The sequence below is a fragment of the Thermobia domestica genome, chromosome 12, assembly GCF_964235325.1.
Source record: "Thermobia domestica chromosome 12, izTheDome1.hap1.1, whole genome shotgun sequence".
Lineage (NCBI taxonomy): Eukaryota > Metazoa > Arthropoda > Insecta > Zygentoma > Lepismatidae > Thermobia > Thermobia domestica.
In genome coordinates, this window is record NC_137465.1 from 11,311,189 (window position 1) to 11,326,724 (window position 15,536).

The 15,536-nt window shown below is 37.9% G+C and overlaps 1 protein-coding gene across 4 annotated transcripts in view; it reads left to right on the plus strand.

Annotated features, from left to right (window-relative positions):
- LOC145666337 (bumetanide-sensitive sodium-(potassium)-chloride cotransporter-like) overlaps positions 1–15,536 on the plus strand; it is a 373,540-nt gene that overhangs the window by 24,193 nt on the left and 333,811 nt on the right. The gene's annotated exons all lie outside the window — the stretch shown is intronic.

Sequence of the window (15,536 nt, forward strand, 5' to 3'; positions counted from 1 at the left end):
CCCCACGTTAAGCTATAGGGCCACGCTGAACAAGACAAAGCTCAAATCAAACAAAAGGGGCGCGATGGCTCATGGTAGAGTCTTTTCTTCTAGTTCGTGGGGTCCGTAGTTCGATCCACAATCAAGCAAGCTTGTGGGGGACAGCATCGTGCTCGTGGGTTTTCTCGGGGTACTCCCGTTTCCTCCCGATTTCTCATTCCACCAATTATTCTATCATTCACTTGCTCTAATCGTCGTCTTCCTTAGCCAGCAGGCATAATAGTGGATGTTAAAGATTTTGCAAATCTAACAAAAAATCATAATCCTTTGAGCCTTTCTTCTCACGTGTCTTTTGCATTAACTATGGGGGTGGGCGAACTTTGGGCAGACTCATGAGGCAGTGTACAGAAATTCCAAATATCGAATTACTATTATATCATGAGATTGTCTCGTATGATGGTTGATTAATGAAAATAAATAGTTAGGCCCTATGAAAGAACTGTTAGACCGAGAACATTGAAGGAAACACGGGAAGTCCTACAAAACCCACACATAGAATGTTGGCGGCTAAAAATGCATTGCCTGGGATCGAACGAGGGACACTTCGCACCAGAGATGAGAGCTCTGACACTGAGCTATCATGATTCCTTGGATTAGAATTCGGACCCCACTATTCATGTGTTGCATACTGGACCAGTGGACCTCCATGTCTCATTTAAAGTTTCTGGTAGCGTACACATGTTATTCCTCACCTACTCCATTTTAAAGCAAAATGTTGATGTAATATAGTGGAACCAGATACGTGATAGTACGATACATTCCTTACTCGATGTTTATTGACTCATATTCCGTACTAAAACTATTCTAAGCATGTCAACAACAACACGTGTTAAGGATTGTATGCTTCCCGTAATATGTAATTGTAATGTATGGCCGTGGGTGGATGAACACTGTTAACACGTGGATGACACTGCGTGAGTGTGTATAAAATAAACAATAATCTAATGTATAATATTACAGCGCATTAAGATGGTAAGGCATTCATTGCTACGTTTATGTGTTGATGTGTATAGGAAGTAGCTGTATTTTCTCAATGTATTGTTCCGACAATGCATTCAATAATTTATGCTCAGTGGAAACATTTGTTACATATATATACACACAAATACACATACAGAAGAGAGAAGATAAATTTAAAAATCAGGGTAAATATTATTCTCTGCAATGTCTAACAGATCACTGTTAAAATCACTCAATCTGAGTTAATACGCTTCAAATATCCCCATATTGTGTATGGAACCCGGAGGTTCAATGGATTGTTCACGAAAGTTCTCCATTGACTTCTGTCCTTATCCAAGCGGATATAGTATCTACATTGTATTGCAGCTACTGCGAGATCTATCTTAAATTGCCTTCTAAGCAGTGACGTAACTAAGGGCTTGGGGGCCACCCCGCAGACAACATGGAATGGGGCCCCTTCTCTACTTCCTACATCACGATTTGGGGCCCCGTGATGGCTTCGCCCCCCCCCCCCCCGCAATGCGGGGTCTGCGGGACCCTTATTTACGCCCCTGCTTCTAAGCTGCACCTGATTCTTCCTAATGGTCTTTTTCCAATTTGGTTTCTAGTTAAAATTTTGAAATCGTCCCTACTGTTTTGCATTCTAGCTACGTACATGACCTGCCGACCGAAGCTTCCTAATGACCTCAACAATGTTAAGTAAACCATACAAATTATACAGTTCCTCGTTATGAAGTTTCCACTATTGCGCATTCGCGTCCATCTTTGGTTCGAATATTGCGTTCGTTTTCAATTACCTTTAATCTGTGTTCTTCCCTCAAATATGACACTACGTCTCGAATATATAAATTTCACTCCACATTTGCGAATACTATGCTGAATTTTAAGTGCTGTGCATTTTCTGGTTTTTGATTATTTACGAGGAAGAATGAAAAAGTAACCGCACTATTTTATTCTTGGTGACTGTTTAAAAATAGAATATGGAGACAGTTAAGCTGCTTTTCAACCTCAGAACCGGAACGCTCGATACATTTCTTCCAGCATGATACTGGTTTGATTGTGATAGATTCATAAAAGTTAGTTATCGAGCTTCAGACAGCTTGAACTTCAGCCAAATCGACAGGCTAATTGTTTTGTTTCGGAACTGTATAGAGCATACAAGGCTAATATCACCGCGTTATCATCATCTTTTCAAAAATACCTGGGCAGACATAGAGATGGTCTGCTGTGCGTAATGCACCAATTGTTGATTGTAAAAGTTGTTTCTGCAGATGAAGATGGATACTCTAGATGTCGATAAAAATACACACAGAAGCAGTTGTGTTCGCAGAAGCTCGTCAAGGGGGTTGGAGGTGTTCAACCTCCCAAGTTCATATAATTTCAGGTATTCGTAATATGGATACTAACATGATACTGTATATGTTTATTTTTCCGTATCATCTTCCTCAAAGGGAAGGGAATGCCTACGTCTACCCTCCCTAGACTTGTTGTATTGTAATGTGGGCAAAGTAATATAAAACTTCTTCTCACCAAGAGTTTCTCTGTGTCATCACTTGTTGTCTTCCCCAAGAAATGATCACACAGCATGCAAACTTTATATACCTGATGAGTCAATAAAAAGAAGAGAAAACAAAAGGTTACTGGCATTGATCTCACAATACATCGACGTTAAAGCCATCCTCATCTCCCGAAAAGAAAGGGGTTAACCATGGGTGCTGATACTAGGGGTCGAAGGTTCTTGGTCACCCGTGAAGTTTGCTTAGCCGTACGTATTTATATTAAGATCCTAATTGATGTTTTGTTAGTTGATATCCGACAATCCCAAGTGGGCCTTCGAAAAGCAACATGGAGATCATGATCTTGTGTATGATAGAATCACGGGAAATGAATTTTTAAAAGTAGTCACCTATCTCAAACTGCGTTTTTATCACGTTATTTTGATAAATATGCTAAGACGGGGGGATCGTGGAGTTCATATAAAGAATTGCATATGTCAAGTTAGGAAGATGAAACTTGGTACGTAAACTCCCCATTACAAATAATCAGACTCGTTGAAAATGTTCGTTTTAAGGTGGAAGGGAAGAGGTTATTTTCTATTCTATAACTTATCTTCATTTTGCCTGTTGTTTGTTAGACGGATTTGTGTTTAACACTCCTTTAGCGTCTAGTCCTACAACTTAACCTGGGATCCGAACCACATGATTTCTTACCAGGAGTCGAGCCCTGGTTTCCCACGCCGAAGGCGCGTGTGCTATCCATATAGCCATGAAAGAGCTCGTTTGTGACCCCATCACTGAAAACCAGTTGAACAGTTCGAAATGAATTTTAGGACATAGGCCTAGGGAGTACCCACCTCGATCTAACTTATAAGTTCTGATCCTGGACTTGATTAAAAGGGTACCCAAAAAGGGCAGAAGGAGCTCAAAATGTACGCCAAAAAAGAAAAAAAAAAATACTCAGAAACCTGTCAAGTTAAGATTGTACTCCATACATAAATTCCTCAGTAAAAACTACATCCTAAGTTTTTTTTTATTTTTTTTAAATCGCACATTGAAGTGGACGTTGTCTGTTGTTTGTGATCGCATCACAGGAAAATGGCTTAGCCATTTGCAACACAATACTAGGCTCCAACTATTTTTCATCATATTGACTTAATTAAGGGACTATCCCAAGGAAGTTGAGAGATTCAAGAGTATTCAACTTTCTAAACTCAATACTTCCTATTTTCCCTGCGTTTAACGCCGCCGTATGTACGCTACTGCTGCGTGGTAACGATAATCTATTTGACTAAACAACTAGTCGTAAAACTTGTTTAGCTGTGTGTAGGCATTTTCTCTTATCCTTGCGGACTAAATAGTTAAAGAACGCTGAAACGGTAAGTATTCTGTTCGGGTGAACCAGGGGTAAGGACAATAAGTGGTATCGACGTGGAATCTAGCAGGAAGATGGCAGCAGACTGTCCCAATACGATCGGCTATGCCTTTAGCAGGGTTGGCTGGTTTAAACCAGATGGTTTAAAAAAAACTGGCTTAAACAAAACAAAAAAAAAGAAAAGAAAAGAAAAGAAAAATGCTTTAAATCCTGTGAACTTCATGGTGACGTCTCCACATATGAAACCATCTGCATAACGTTTATGTACTTTTCATAACCTTGGTATTTCATAAGTATGTTAAGCCTAAACATACGAAACGAAACCAAATTATATAATTCTACTTGCCTGAATGCCTGTTGTTTTATAAAGAAACAAAGGTTGCTTAAATATATTGATAGAAATTGGCAAAATGTATCAACTCCCTACGCAGCTTCCAACATCAGCTTCGATTTGACTTTGTTTTAATTTTATTGAATGATATCTACATACCAAATTCGTAATTTAATACCTCAGTTTTAGCGTAGTGATTATGATACGTTGACCTTAAAATTTTATATACAAATACACTTAAAGTAATAACAGGATTTTCCCAATGGCTAAGGTGGGAGTTTCCCGATTTACATATAATTGTATGTTTTTACTTGTGTAACTGTTTATCATTTTGTCCTTCTGAAATGACTCTTGACAATTATAGGGCCTATTAACAAGTAGGCCTATGTAAAGATCAATACAACTTATTGTCACCAATTAGTCCCGGTTTCGTGTCGAAAAGGGCTCTTCTGGATAAAGCCGAGAAGCGGTTTGGATTCCGCCTTAAGCTTATGTAACCCCTTCCAGCATAATCTTGTTGCATAATAAGACCAAGGCAATACAAACTAATTTCTGTCCCTATCTAATATAAATACATAGAGTAAATTATTTAAACCAAAAAACCTGTTTTAAACCCAAAAAAACGGGTTTAAACCAAAAAACCTGGTTTTTTGGTTTTTTCAATAAAAAACATGGTTTTAGCCAACCCTGGCTTTGTGTTTTAATCCGCTTTCATTGTACTGTATTAAATACATATATGTTGTGTAACATAATATTTACAAGATTTATGACTCATCCTTGTAACAAAATAATTGAAACGATAGTGAAGGGCAGTATTCTCACGAAATGGAAGTATATCGTATTTGCCTCCAGTGAAAATCCCATATAACATGAGATTCAATCTGTGAATACTGTATCAATGGATTGTATTTTATTTATTTATTTTGGAAACTTATTCTCTAACTAAGAATATAGACCATTAGTAGAACAGAAGGTCAAAGATTCACACTCATCTCATGGTATTATTTTCTGGTGGAAAATGCGGTACGTCTGTGTTTCGTCGGAATATTGCCGTATTTCAATTATTTTATTAGTATTAAATACAATTTATGATCGTGTACTTTATATACTGTACATCAAGGCCAAAGAGGCTAACTTTGTAGGAGTCCCGGGTTCGATTTTTGGTAGTACAAATTTTTCAGCTTCCTCCTTAAACTGGAGATCCACATCATAGCCTTACATTTGAAAATGGACGGTTGAATCGAACTATGTATTTAACTAAGAAAATCGATATATAAATATATATTTATTAAAGGTGATCAAATAGAAAGAGAAAAGTCTCTCTGCGGGATAACATTGAATAATATCTCACGAAGATTTTTTTAAAGCAAGGTTGAAATTGGGAATTGTAGGATAGTCTCTTTTTGCGATCTTGTTTCGTGAGAAGTTCCAATAATCCACGTGACTTTTTTCTTTTCTTTTCAGTGAACAAAAAGTTAGGGTGTGACCGAGTACAGACGTTCGATAGTCAAGAAGTTCAGAAGCCATGATTTGTAAAGATTCAAGGAAAACGAAAATCTGAATTTCGTTCCCAGCACTTTAAGAATTCTCATTTTAGTATTTACTCTAGCATGTATTCAGTGGTGGCTTGAGAGGGGAGTCAGTTCAGTATATATATATATATATATATATATATATATATATATATATATATATATATATATATATATATATATATATATATATATATATATATATATATATATATATATTTGTTCCATGGTTCACACACATTGTGATGTTCAGGTGTACTTGGAGGGGGGAGATGGGTATTTGGAAAGTGCGTAGAAACACGTTACTCGTAGCTTCTGCCCCAATATGGGTAGTGGTGAGTAAGATGGAAACAGTCTACTGGCGGAAGAGAGGCTTCTGCTATCTCCGAAATGGGCGACTAACCCTTGCCATTGGATCTGGGAGGGTTTGTGCGACCTCGTCACAGCTTCATTGAGGTAGGTAGTGAGAACTGCCTCCCCTACCCGTGGAGGTGAGGCTTCAGGTATCCTCCAAAATGGGCAACTAGATCGTGTCTTTGGGTCCGGGAAATAAGACTACTTAATACCTCAACACGTATAAAAGAGGGGCAGTGGTGTGCCTAGGGTACGGATCCGTGCTCTACCAGGAGGAGGATGTAGTATAGCATTCAAAGAGCGTTTTCATGCGTGTTCTTGTGTCCAGAATGGGATATTCTATCCTAACGCACACTCGTACCTCAAAAGTAAGAGAGGTGGTGAAACTAGTGCATCCGAGGTTTCTGTGCACGTTTACTGCGTCCAGAATTTCTTCCCGAGGTGCCGCTACTCACAAGTGGCTATTGTATTTGACGGGAGACAGTCATCAGCCATCGTGTCTGGTAATGTACGGTATACCTCTTCCGTGAATAGAGGAAGTTTCGTATTATTTGAACGGCCCTACGAAGGGAAAGTGTGGTGAACCCTACCAATGGTGGTCTACACATACCATTGGGTTCGGAAGATAGCTTAGCTCGTGAACGTGGTATCTAAACATGCTAAAGTTAAGTAGCCCCGTATTGTTTAGGCAAGCCTACCAGGGGAGGTTCCCAACTCCCAAATGAACATGTCTGTGCGCCACAGTCTACATCAGTCATTGGCTTTGGTGATGTACGGTGTACCTCTATTGTATTTAGAGAAAGTCCCGTATTGCTTGGACGAATCTGCTGCCTGGAGGAGGACTTAACGGTGACTGAGGAAAGGTGCCGATCTCAGGTATCTGGGTAGATGTTTCCGATCCCAGTAGAAGGGAGGAAGTTCTACAGGATAAGAAACTGGTATCCAACTCAAATGGCGACTTAATACGTATCATTGCATCCGGGATAAGATATAGGAGTATCCTGACGCATACGCGATATCTCTACGCGAATGGCTGTCGCGAGTGAACGAATGAGGTAGACAGGACAGGGAATAAGCAATCCCCTCGGGCATGTTTGGGCACCTGGATTGGGTTGGACTTGACCGAGCTGTGGTCACCGTAGGATTCGGTAATTTATGTGAGCTTATCCGAAGAATCCGAAGAACTTGCCTTTCAAGACTCGGGTACCATGCTTGCAGAGCATTGTAGGCCTTGACTTGCTAGCAGGGTTGCCTTGAACAGTAGGTAACTGGTAAACACTCAGGACTTCAGTTGGAACGCGCAGTGGGCGTATCCTACTCCCTTAGAGAGTACGGGTTACTTCGCAAATTGCGATTTAAGGTCGATGGAAAACTGAAGGTGCACATCGTGCATCGTTCTTCGTACAAATACAGAGGAAAAACTGTTCGGATGCATCTAGCGGAACCGGTTCATAAATTGGGTAGAATGCGAATGCGATAAACTAACAAATTTATTTGGGGGGAGGGAGCTTGAGCCCGTTATCCCTCCTAAATACGCCACTGTTGTGTTCTAATAAACGTCTTTTATACGTATTCTTGATATAAAAAAAGAGCCTAACCTTTTATCTATAGCCTATTTGACAAAAAATTAAAATGTGACAACGCAGCATTGGATGTGCGCTAATGGATTGCACCCATGTGATTTCCATCTGTAAATTATAGCATAACTGAATGAGACATACTTTTATGAAAAATTAAATTTTGCAAAATACCATTATCAGTATAATCATCGTTACAAACACACAGAAAAGAAATAACAACTTTTATATATTATGTTATTTATATCACATTCCACTCAAAACAGTAAGTTCAGGGTCCTAGTTACTGGGGTAACAAACTTCATCCTGTTAAAAATACCATTAAAAAAAAAGAAAGAAAGAATGTCTTGTTTTAAAAGCATTTTCGGTCCAAAGAAGAAAAGGAGCTCCATGAACATACACGGAAAATATAGGAACGCCAATTATTTTTCTTATGACCACTGCCGCTGGGAAGATCAGTCATCAACAGAGCTGCATTTTTAAAACCAGTATTTTTCCTGTGACTTATCATCTTGCACATTTGCATTTTTTTTCTTTATTTGTAACTAACATATCACATATTTATTATTCGAGTCGAAACATTGGATTCCGAGACTTAATTGTCCCGCTGGACGAAAGAAATCTTGGTAAATTCCGCTCAAACCGGGACGGTTGGCTTAATGTAAGATCGCTCACTTCTGGTGCGTGCGGTCCCTGGTTCAATCCCAGCCACTGCCAAGAGGGTTTTGTGGTGAACAAACACTGTGTGCGTGGGTTTTCTCGCAGTTCTGTTTCTTCCCACTTTCTTCATTTTACCATTATTTTCCATTTCATCATCACCATTTCCCTTAACTTTGGAGCATAATCGTGGAACGTTAAACTAAAAACAAATCCTCTATCATACTTAGTATTTTTGAATCAAAAGATCCAATATATTTCAATCAAAATTTTTCTTGTAGGCCTTATATCTGGAGAATTACATATAGTGTAGCCAAACCCAAACTATCACTTAACTCAGCATAATGTGCTTATTCCGTAAAAAAATAAAAACTCGACTTAGTTGCCGTTCAAAAATTTTGTGGCCCCTGATCCTAAAAACTAATTTGGCCAAGATCGCAATCTTTTGATCCATTTTTTGGACCATTCCTAAAATTCGTTACACGGTAGTTTATTACTACGAATGAGAAATCTGATTTTATTTTCTATTTAGCTTAAGTTGATTGAAATGGAACAAGGTACTACCAAAGCATAATGGAATGTGAAAGTGATTAATAATATTTCTCTTAAATTCTTGTATTTTTATTTATCTTCTTTTCGTTTTGTAAAAAAATATTTTTAAAAAAGTTAAATAATAGCATTTCTGACAGTGAAATCAAATATACAGTTCTGAAATTCTTCCAGAAAGTCAATTGATTGTTGCATCCAGTTACTCCTCTGATAATTTTACATCCGAATGAAAGGCGCTTCTGGCACGTGAGATGCTGTATGTTGATATGTAGAAAGTGATTGTTCTGTGCAACAAGTGAAATTATTCCGTGTTTATGAATGAGACGGCTATAAATAATGTTTAGGCATCCATAGAAAGAGGCAGATTGCGAACATTTTTGAAAAAATAACTATGTTGCATTTAATTAGTATTATCAAGGATTAACAATGTAGCTTCTTCATATTCTACGGAATGAGTTGTATCGAAGGAATATTAATTGATAAACATGCGTGTAATGAAGCCATATTTACATAGTTCTTATATAGATGGCAAACAATAATACCAACCTTTTTCTTTATCAAAGGTCAAGATCTAATGGTATTATTGTTGAAGGGAAGAATAAGAAAGTCCCACTTGTGCCTCCTGGTGATAATGACAAGAGGCTAACTGTTTGTATTGCACTTATTCAACTAATTGACAGTCCATGTGCGACCAATATGCCTTTTTGACAATTTAACTTCTGGTAAACAAATAAAGAAAGTAATTCCACTATATGAGTGATATCCCTACTGTTCATTCCCCATCTGTACAAGGAATAAATAGCCTAATCCTAAACCATAAATCATGCAATGACGTATGATAATGGTTTAACTTCTAGTACTTCCCAGAGATTAACTTCTAGAGATTCTTGGACCTTTTCTCTTATGTCGATTCTAGTATCCAAAACGAGACAATTTTCATACGAGATATCTTGGACATTTTCTCTCATGTCGATTCTAGTATCCAAAACGAGACAATTTTCATACGAGGGGTTTTAGACCTTTCCTCTCGTGTCGATTCTGTTATCCAAAAATGAGAGAATTTCATACGACAGATATCCAAAAGTTTTAATTATCACCATGAAAGAAAAAAAAAAAAAACATAGAATACTCACTGTAATTGGTCAAAAGTTAGTTATTCTCCACTTAAGTCTCCCTGCAGTCACACATTTTCCTCAGCGTTTCGTCACCTTTTTCAAGTCCTCTTTGTAGAAGTCCTCCGATTTGCTCGAAAACCACTTCGAAAATGACATCCTCTCTGCCGCCAAATCCCCGACCACGAAGTGGTTCCTTCATCTCGGGAAAGAGGAAGAAGTTACTTGGCGCAAGATCAGGCGAATAAGGTGGATGCGGCAAATGTTAATAGCCTAACCGATGGATCGTGGCAAAGTCATGGCGAGTTTGCTTCTGAAGAGGTGTCAACGAGAAAGGAACCCATCGTGCAGACACGTTATTCATGTGCATTTCCTCATGAATAATCCTCCACGCACTTCCATAACTTAGTCCAGTCTCCGCCATCACTATTTCCATAGTCTTGGAGGATAACGACCTGCGCTTTCTTCACCATGGCACGATCATCCTTGATTGAGGGCATCCCAGCTCGTGGCTCGTCTCTGAGGGACATGTGACCACTTTGAAAGTTCCGCTTCCACTTCACAATATGTCATATGATGGGCTTTCATCCCCATTGACAGCTTTCATTTCGTCGTGGATTTGGCGTGCGTTGTTGCTCTTCAAATGAAGGAACTTTATGACACTTCGGGCTTCAGTTTTGTTCATCTTGCAGGTTGATATCTTCTACAGGCTGTGGAAAGAAAAATACTTCAGACACATATTTGGTATATGCACAGGTATGGATAGAAATGACACCAATTATGCACAAAAAGTTTCATGTAAATGTCTGTATAACTTATTTATGATAATTAAAACTTTTGGATACCCCCTCGTATTTTTAGCTTCGTCTCGAATTTAAAAATGCTACTCTTCTTGTTGCACCACCACCCGCAGTATTCTGAAAAATTGTGGGCATCATTGACAAACTCATTGAGCACCTGCTTAATTCCGCCACCATAGACTATATTAACCATATGGTGTTAAAGAGAACCATATTCTGACCGTATCGCCATGTTCTGAGCGTTCGATGAAGTGTATCGTTAGTCCAAAAAGGTTGGGAACCACTGTGTGAAAGTATTGGAACATGGCAGACGGCTTCCACTTATTGCTAGTTTAATAATTTTTATGTGGAAAAAGCAATTACCAAGAACATGTTGCAATGAAAATTAATTAATCTTTAATATCAACAAAAACAAATTTACTTTTTCACAAGTGACCGTTCCACTATTTGTTTTCCTTCCTAACGAAACGAACTCAATAGACAGCAAACAAAGGATTCCAAAGAGTTGAACTTCAGACTCTGTTTACGCACGCGAGATATCAGAGCGTCTACGATCAAAATTGATCAAATTGTCCATCCGATACACCAACTATCTTAATCCAATCAACTCATAGTTCATTTTCTGTATATACAAATCTAGCTACCTACCTGTCTCAAAAATAAAATACTTCCTTAAAATTCAGTTAGGAAATTCTAGTGATTACCAATGTTCTGAGGATACCTTTTCGTAAAACTTCTACTGCAATTGATACTACTTGTCCCTTCTGACAGCTCGCTGCACACACGTGGTGCTCAATGCTGTGTTGCCAGCTTTTGCGTCAAGTATTGAAACACGAAATTTTTCACTGCAAGCAAACCTTAGTTTTATAAAATTAAATTACACAAAAGAGAACTAAAAAGAATGTTCTCAATAACCAGATAATCCAATTCTCATGCACAAAATCGAGATTTTAACATAGCCTAATAATGAGAAAGCATTTTTCCAATTTTAAAGATGATAGTTTTAAAACTATTATGAACTTAATGCTCGTAGGCAGCGTCTTACAGACAACACTAATTTCAACTTCTATAGCCCGTTCGTTAAGACGACCATGTTAACTAGGCATAGTTATTGAGGCATATATATTAGGCCCCAAGCCTTTTACCGCTTTACTTAGGAAAGTTTATGAACCCTTTTAAGTTCTGGCTTTTAAAAGTAAATTATAGACTTTCAGTCAAGCAGCTACAGCATCATCCCTATTTATCCTAGGATCATGGTTCGTACCTCATTCTCTTCAGAATAGAGAAATGTGAATGGTACTGTTTGAAAGATTGTTCTATCATGTCCCTGAGGCTGGACATTTTGAGAGAAATCAGTTTTTTTCCTGAGTTTTCTTTTTTTAAATTTTGAGCCATTCTGAATCCCTCTGTATTAATGCATAGATCTCAAAATCAAGTGAAATATTTTAAGGGTATACTAAGTTTCAAGCTTCTATCTTGAATAGTAAGGACGGGAAAAGGTATTTAACAATGAGTCCCACATTGCCCCAGATTACTCCAAAAGACCCGTATGTAATAAAAATCTCCTTAGACATCCCTAATTATCCCAGGGTCATGGTTCGTACATCATGGTCTTCAGAATAAAACAGACTTTCTAACGGTACCATTCACATATATCCATCATGTATCTGAGGCGGGAAAATCGTGAGAAATGGGGATTTTTTGGTAAAAATATCCCTTTTTGACTTTTTCACCCTTTTGGACCCCTTTGTTTTAACACAGAGATGTGAAAAAATATGAGAAATACTAAAAGGTGCACTAAATGTCTGTTCAAAATTTCAGTCTTCTAGTTGCAAAAGTAAGCCCGCCAAAGAAATAATAAACGTCGGCATAAACAAAAAATACTTTTTAAAAAGTTATTACATTACCACCACCACCCGTTATGTCTTGATGCAGAAAGGCGTGAAACCATACGTAATGTATTTTACAATGCCTCTAGACTCGAAAGAAAAAGAAGTAAAAAGCTTTATTGGTACTATTTTTTAGTCGAATAATGAAGACACTACTTTAATGCTTATACAGGAACAAGAACTTAACATTATTAATAAGTAGCGCTTATTGGTGCTTCATTTTTCTGGGTTTACACTATTTCTTATCAGCAGCGAGAATTTATGAAACCTACATCTCAACCATGTGTTTTCCTGTCTAGGATCGAACGCGGAACATTGTACCCAGAGAATATACGTCGTAGCCATGCGACTATTTGGGTTGTAAAATATGGAAAGTGGTCGTAACTGTAAGTCGTACAAAGTATCTTGTCCATAATTTAGTTGCCTTGGCGCTTTTCCTACTTTCACGTTCACCGCAATAGGTTTATAAAATTTGCATGTTACAAGGAATTCGTCCACCTGGTATGGAGACTACCATATGCATCGTTCTCATTGCCAACGAGTTACCAAATAGGAATTGCGTTGCCTTTGCAGTTAAATATAGAGATTGGCTATTTGTAGTGTCTGATTTCAATCTACAATAAATCTTGTTACAGAAAATTATTATTATTATATAACTTAATGCCGTTTTGAACATTATTCAATAGTTCAATATTTGTTTAGAGAAAGTAGTTGAAGGTCTGCATAAGACTGGTTTTATTTACGCAGTTTCGGTAGCGGTTGCTCGATCGCAGCGGATCTTCTGTCCATTTTACTTCCGATTGTATCTGCTGACAATGGTGGGGGAGGTAGCACGTCAAATATAGCATTACCGACCTACTCGGCTTGAACTCACTTATGTTTAGATTATCCTTTTCAGACAAGATACCAACCTGAAACATTATAAAATCAAATCTCAGAAATTCTCATTTTGCTATTGGATTCTCACGTTACACTAATTACAAAATTAAAATTAAAGAAAAAAATATGAAACTACTGTATGTTACACATTTTGTTGAATATATTAGTGAGTTACCTGTAAATTTTGGTCATCCACGTTTATCATGTAGTTGTTGAATAACTATTTTTCATGATTCAAAGAGAGAGTTGAAAATCCTGGCGAAAACAAGTACATTTTGTCATCAGGATTTACTATTTACATAATGATGAACGTCAGGATAATATATAGAACTTTGTTTTCCAGTTGTTTTGTGTAGAACATCTTTGAAGTTGGTTGTTTCCCATTTTGCATTTTACTTTTCTTCCGTTAATTATGTTCTTTGCATTTAAAAAATGCCATAAGAGCACAATTAACGTTTCTTAGTTTATTTTTAAGAATCACAATTTATGTATTTTCCGGTAACAAAATTTGAAAATTAACACTGATTTCAATATTATTGAGGAGTCATTGGTTTACTTTCCGCCCATGAGTAATTTTTTTCCTATCAACGAAATTTTCCTTTATCGTTTTTCGAGTTAATGTTAAAAAAAATCCACAAAATAGATATTTCCTGCGAGTTGGCATCACTGGAAGCAACTAAAATTGTGGCTGCCGTGGGAGTTTGTAGTGCTGAAGACTTGAAGAATTGTCATGTTTCTCGCCTTGAATTTACAAATTTGCTTCTCGACTCGAGACGAGACAAGCTTGTAAGCAACACTACCTGCACGCCATAATATTTCATGTACAATCTTGTTTAAAAAAATGGCAACCCACCTCTGTTCTAAGGCTTTAGAATATCTCCTACGTTAAAAATTAAATAAAACAAGTTTGGGGTTTCTTTCTTAAGAGTATTCTTTATTTTCTTTTTAAAGAGTAGTCAAATGGAAGACGAAAAGATGAAAATAGCTGTAATTGTATAGGTCTAAAAGGGAATTATGAAGTATAGAAATTGGACGGGAAACAATAGAACAGGTGACTAGTTTAGTAGGTAGTGGGTAGCATCATTAGTGAACACACGGTGGGGTTAATGCAATCCAATTGTTTTCAGTCGTTTTTGACTGATGGCATTACTAAATTCAGGACACACTAGTTTGACTTTTAATAATAATAATTTAAATTACAGTATTGTAACCCTATACAAAGCTAACAAACCATTGGTATCACAGTCCTTGATCTGTCCTGTATGGGCCTGAGCCGCTCCAGCACCATCTGTTGGCGACCGGCTGAACTACGTCCTGCCTAGCAAGAAGCTCTGCGTCGCCCTCAAACAGGCGCATCAGGAGCTTTCTAGAATTAGTGGCCGTCTTGTCTTTTATTCACATGACTTACCAGTTTGCCTCACGACGCTGGGTGGACGCCGAAAATCTTGAAGCGCAGACCGGGAATCTAACCCGGCACCACGCGGACGTTAGTCCAACGCTCTAACCTCCCAACAGTGGCGGATCCAGGATATGATCAAGGGAGAGTCTAAACCATAGTTTACCGTTTTATCCAGTGTAAAGCAGGATTGAAGCCTATTTTATCTAGTGTATACGTGAGCGTCAAGGGGGAAGGCTATAGCCCCTATGGCTCCCCCCTTGGATCCGCCACTGTTCCCTAGTCTAAGCCTATACGTTTCCATAACGCAGTCAATTTGTGTAGTAGTGAACATTGTTTCTTCCTCTGGAGGAGTTGACTGGTATAGTCTATCTCAAAATTGGTTTTAACAAAATTTAAATGTTTAATGAGTTTTCTCGACACACACTATGCGACTAAGCGACACATCAGTTAGGAAGTACTGCCTGAATCATTCAGCTAAATTTTCATCCCTTATTGCCAATACTCTTTTCGAATTGTTACTAATGATACGTAAAAGACGAGACGAGATAGAATTTTCCTGTTAAAATTCGAGACGAGACATAGCTCTC